Source organism: Apium graveolens, chromosome 2 (genome assembly GCF_009905375.1).
Source record: "Apium graveolens cultivar Ventura chromosome 2, ASM990537v1, whole genome shotgun sequence".
Taxonomy (NCBI): Eukaryota; Viridiplantae; Streptophyta; class Magnoliopsida; order Apiales; family Apiaceae; genus Apium; species Apium graveolens.
In genome coordinates this window covers 184,608,954-184,614,953 of record NC_133648.1, presented here as the reverse complement: position 1 = coordinate 184,614,953, position 6,000 = coordinate 184,608,954, and positions in this window count along the sequence as shown.

The window sequence follows — 6,000 nt, the reverse complement described above, 5'->3', positions numbered from 1 at the left end:
AATGCTTATGTAGTGTTGGTTCATGTAATGGTTGTAATGGAAACGAAAATAAAAAGAAACTGAAGTGGAAAGGAATATAAAGGCGATAGAGTTGGAGGAATGATAAGGAAGATGGGTATGAGGAAACCCTAAAGACTCGTAGCAATAGAAATAGAAAAATATGTAATCGTCAGGATGAGGGTGATTTACCATGAGTTAAAATTGATGGTTGAAGGCCTAAGAGATACATATATTTTATCCCCTTTAAGTTGGGAGGATTCAAGGAAACCTTTAGATAGTTCGAAGGATAAATAATAAGACGCGGATAGACTAAGGAGACAAGAAAGTAAGAAAGTAGGAAAATTGGATGAAGGAAGTGACCTTCAATAATGTGAAATGTAAGACCGGTGGCTCGATACTCAGAAAGGGAGACGCCAGGTATGAGAGATATCCCAACATTGAGGTGACTGTTGAGATAAACAACAAAAGTAAATAAGGAATTATTAAGAAGAAGTTCACGTTGAACACAACCAATATCTTCCAGAACATCCATGTTATCATTACCAAATCAGGAAAGAAAAGCGGATGACCCTTGTTATCTTTTGGAGGCCATATGGATTGACCTCAATTTGAATAAGGATGCTATTATGAAGTTAGGTATAGACTATCGAGGTGGGAATGATGAATAAGATAATCTATCAAGGATATATGACTTGATTTGTCCAAGGAAGGATGCAAGTACCTTTTAAAGATGGGATTAAGGATATAACTTCGATAACTTAAAATGAATCCTAGGGGAATGCATAAAGGTTGGCATTTCACCCTTAATAGGGACAGTATGAGTTTTGACAGTATGATTTGGAAAGGGTTAATGTAACAACAACCTTTAAGAATCAGTGGAGAAATTTTTCAGAAGTATATAGACAATGGTTCTAGTAATAGTAAATGGTATTTTAATATGCCCTGTATCTAGGGAATACAGGAGGAACGATTGAAGGATAACCTTAGAGGTTTTACAAGGAGAAAGGTAATATTCAAAATTTTCAAGAATAGAAATGTTGATGAAGGAAATATGACGTAATTATATGTTGCCAAGTGGGGCACGTGTTAAACCACGAGAAAGTATGGATCGAACCAGTAATGGTCGAAATTATTCAGGGCAATTAGGACTTAAGATAAAAGATGTTCTAAGTATGATTGAGAGTCAGTCTTGACAGTGATTAGCCTCTAAAGAATGAGGCAATAACTTATGGAAAAATGGTGATATTTTTTTTCCCATCTGATTTTAAGGAAAACATCTTCACTCAAGCAGTGATCGGAAATAAGGTAGAAAATTTATTTGGAGGTGGTTAAAATGACATTGACTGTAAGGAAATTTTACTATCAGGAAAGGCCAAAGAGGTGGCCGACACTTTAAAGGTAAGTGGATGATTATAGGCGCGTGTGCCAAAAGAATACAGTGATGATGGTTAAAAATGTGAAGGTTGAATTATGGTTTGGAAGATTGACATTCCTTCTGATGACTGTGCAATACCCAACCATAATAGTAGTTGGTAAAGGTTTAATTCGTGTAATCGCCATGAATGGGCTATCTATCTTAGAAGGTCCTATCTTGAGATAAGCCAGGACCATGTTTCAAAAAGGACTAGATGAACCCGTGAGTTAATTCTTCTATTTAGGGCGTATGATTAAGAATGGTATTAACCTGCTATCATTGCTTTGATTGAAACTCTTCTGCACTTTTATCTGCTTCATGTCATGTATGTATGTCAGGATCAGGAGTGTTCTTCATGAATCAGGAATGGTGATTATGTTACCTCCTTAGAAGGATTTGATACGAGATGTATGGACTCTGTATGGTTAGCTATTAAGACTTCAGGGAAAATAAATGACTACAGTGGGTCAGTGGTGGACCATAGTAAGGCAGCAATGATTCTGCGAGTAGTGAGCTGATTACAACCATGAGAGTTGTATTGGAATGGGTGTTGAGATTGAGTACCACTAATCGGGTCGTGGTAGTGTATAAGTTATCATTGATAGACTAATTAAGTAGAGTATCTACCTGGTGAATAATTATTCTTTCTTATCAATAGAGAATCGTATTATTATACGAGGAAGGTTGCGGTGCGAGCATAGAATCCTAGTAACGGTGATATATAGAATGAGATCCCAGATTCGATTTTCGATGTCGAGGGAGTTTCAAAGGTGATTATGTATAAGCTCGAGGAAGAGCATGGGTCCATAGAATGATGGACGGGATAGCGAAAATATTTAGGCACGTGAAATGCGATGCTATAATACTTGATGTTGATATAAATACCTATATGTTTTGTTCTTCTATGACAAACCTCTATAGTTCAGAGGTAGGTTCCAAGCCAGATATTTTGTGGCAGTATATTTTTTTTTTCATATATACAATTCTCTTCAATTCGTTCTTTTCTCTTCTTTTCATTTCATGTAAGCTGAGAAGAACAACCCTTCCAGAAAGGGGAGGTATTGCTGAATGACTATCTATCTGTGTGATAGAAGCCTAGTAGGATACCAGCTATTGTTTAATTGCTTGTCAAGTACTAAAGGCTGGCCACCTTCTGTACTAACTAAGCGATATAACAAGTGTTCATGATCATAGTGATCTCTCAACAAATTCCTTTACTTCTATATGAAGGATTAAGCTTCCAAAGATAGAAGCAGCTGAAAAAGGAGTAGTAAAGTTATGGTGGTATTCAGAATGGAAACACGTTCATGATACTAAGGTTGACGTGGTTATTAAAAGGTTATAAGACGCTAACGAGCAAAAGTATAACCAGTATAATATTAGGAACGGAAGGTGATAGCGATTACGAACTGGAAAAGAATGGGTATTGAGAAGCAAAAGCTCTAATGCTAAACGCTATAATGAGAGTCTGTGCAATAGACTTGAAAAAATTTGGAATGATCACTTAACGCGGATTTAGTTATATCACGACAATAGATCATATGTCATTATCGAGGTGTCACCTTATGAGATCCTTGAGGGAAGATAATGTCGATCTCCCTTATGTTAGGATGAAGTTGTAGAGCGCAAGATGCTCAGACCAGTAGTGGTCCAAAGGACCAAGGATATAATAGATCTAATCAGACGACGGCTGGTAGTAGCCCAAGATAGGAACACGAAGTATGTTGATTTGACACGAAAGGACAAGGAATAGGAAGTGGGGGACCTAGTGTTGTTATAGGTATTCCCTTGGAAAGGAAGGATGAGGTTCGGAAAGAAAGGGAAGCTAAGTCCACGAATTGTTGGACCCTTGGATATATTAAGACATATTGGGAAGATAGCATATGAGCTAGCCCTACCCCCGAATATGTAGCAAGTTCATAATGTGTTCCACGTATGAATGTTAAGAAAATGTAATTCGGAAGCCAGATAAATAGGGGCATATGAGTGCATAGGCATGCGACCAGACATAACCTATAGGGAGCAACCAGAAAGGGTTATAGATCGAAAAGGAACGAGTGCTTAGGAGAAGGGTTATCAAACTAGTAAGAGTTTGATGGTAGAACCACAATGTGGGAAAATTTACTCGAGAGTTAGAAAGTGCAATGCTAAGAGAGTATCCCTATTCATTTTCTATCTGATTCCGGGACGGAATCCTTTTAAGGAGGGGAGACTGTAATAACCCCAATTTTTGGGAAATTTTTGAAACCCTTATGAATAGTGTTTTTGCTGAATGAGAAAACTTTTCATGCCACACTATGTAGGGGTTCTGATATGGATATTCTGAGATTTTATTAGTACTTTATATGGGATATAAGTGTATGTAAAGATCGTCGGAATCCAAATCCGAACACTTTGATTTTTCCCGGAAATCCACTAGATACGGAAAGAATTGAGAAAAAGGTAACAGGATAAAAAGGATTTAAATTAAAGGATTATAGCAGAGGATCATAAAAGGAAAATAATATATTGAGAAAGGTTAAGGGAACCTAAGTAATAAGATCCCGGGTATGATCCTTCAAACGATAAACGAAAACGAAAGTTAAGCGAACCGTATAACAGATCAGCGGTCATTAGGCAAACAATTAGGAAGTTAATCAAAGGGATTAGAGAGGATGATGTCACCCAACCAATGAGAAGAGGACAAGGAGGGGAGGATGACATCATGAGGATGACACAAGCATGACATGGGAAGGAAGGAGATGTGGTGGCTTTTTAACCACACAAAATCAAGGGCAACTAGGTAATTTACTAAAACAAACACAAAAATCAAACCAACCAAGCCAAGCAAATCATTTTTCATCAAAATCAAAAAGAAACCAAGGCATTGTTCTTCATGCTCTCGGCCAAAACAGAACCAGAACACTAAAACTGCTGTATCTCCTTCATTTCTCACTCAAATATTGTGTTCTATAGCTCATTGGAAAGGTATTGAGATGGCCTACAACTCTTGTTCACAAGTCTCGTCCAAATAATCATGGTAAGACCCTCATTTTTACAGTTCTTTAAATCGGACTTTTAGAAACTTCAAAGCCTAACTTTGTGTTCTTGATTTCTTTGGAAAGATCAAGCTTGTAGGAGGCTCCCTAAGGCTTCCTAGAAACTTAACACCTCCCAAGGAAGGTATAAACTTCAAACCCTAGCCTTTACTTTATTTGTTAGTAAGTTTAATGGTTGGTGTTGTGAAATGAGAAGCATGGATTGTGATTATTAGTAGTTTGGTTTGATTTGGAAGTGTTTTTGGTAATTGAAGCTTGATTATAGTTCATAGGTCATGATTGTGGTTGTTTGAGTTGAAAACCTTGGAGATTATGGACTGATGTGGTATGGTTTAGGTGAAGTTTTGTTGTATTGATGGTTATGAGTTGGTTGGTGGTTAATTGGAGTAGTTTAAACATTGGTAATCGCGTAAACATAGCCGTCGTAACGTCCGATTTTCTTTGGACTGTTTTTGTGCATAACATTAGGACCCGAGAACCCCCTTCTAGATTATGACCACTACCATGTTTAGATAGCTCATGTTACGAGCTTCGTTTTGATATGTATTTCGTTCGATTCCGATGCACGGTTTAGGAGAAACGACCGTTTCAAGTAACGGCGTTTCGCGAACGAAACTTTTCCCCTCGCCTTACTTTGAAACATAGGTTAAAGACCGAAAAGGGTTAATTAATGCATGAAACATTTATGGTAAGTGTGTTAGGCAGTTGGTAAGACACTCGCGAAGGAATCGCTTTAAAACTCGTAAAGGTTAAATTATTAAAAATGGTGGAGCCGAGGGTACCCGAGTGGCTTAAGCGAATCAGTGAGCGCAAAACAAGCGTTAGAGTCTAAGTTAGTTAAAGTATAGATTTAGAAGTGACTTTGGTTTAATTCCAACTTACTTGTTGTTTATAGGTTACCAGACTCGTCCCGAGCCATTCGTAACCCCAGTCGCTCAGGCAAGTTTTCTACCCGTTATACTGTTGTTGTGATGTAAATATATGTATATGCATTATCTTGTGATATTGCATGATTGTTATTAGCAAATTTTGCGATATATTGGAGCATGCTAATATGGTATATATGCATGTCTGTTTCGTAATCTGGTTATCTATCTGTTGATTTCAATGCTTATAGTTGCATAATAACTATGCTAGAAATAAGCAAGTAGTTGCGTATACCCTTAGTATAGGGGATAAAAGGTGAACATATTTCTAAACCGGGAGTCGATGTTCCCGAGTATATATATATATATATATATATATATATATATATATATATATATTTATATATATATATATATGGATATAGTTTTTAAAACTATTAATCGAATAAGGTTTATTCGATAACTTTAACTTTATTTTATTATTGAATATTATTTCGAATATTATTCGAAGGCGTATGACTCCTTTACATTATTTATTGAATATTATTTGAATATTCATTTGAGGATGTATGACTCCTTTATTTTATTTAATGAATATTATTTATAATATTCATTCGAGGTATTATGACTCAGCTTATTTTATTTATTGAATATTATTTGAATATTCATTTGAGGATCTATG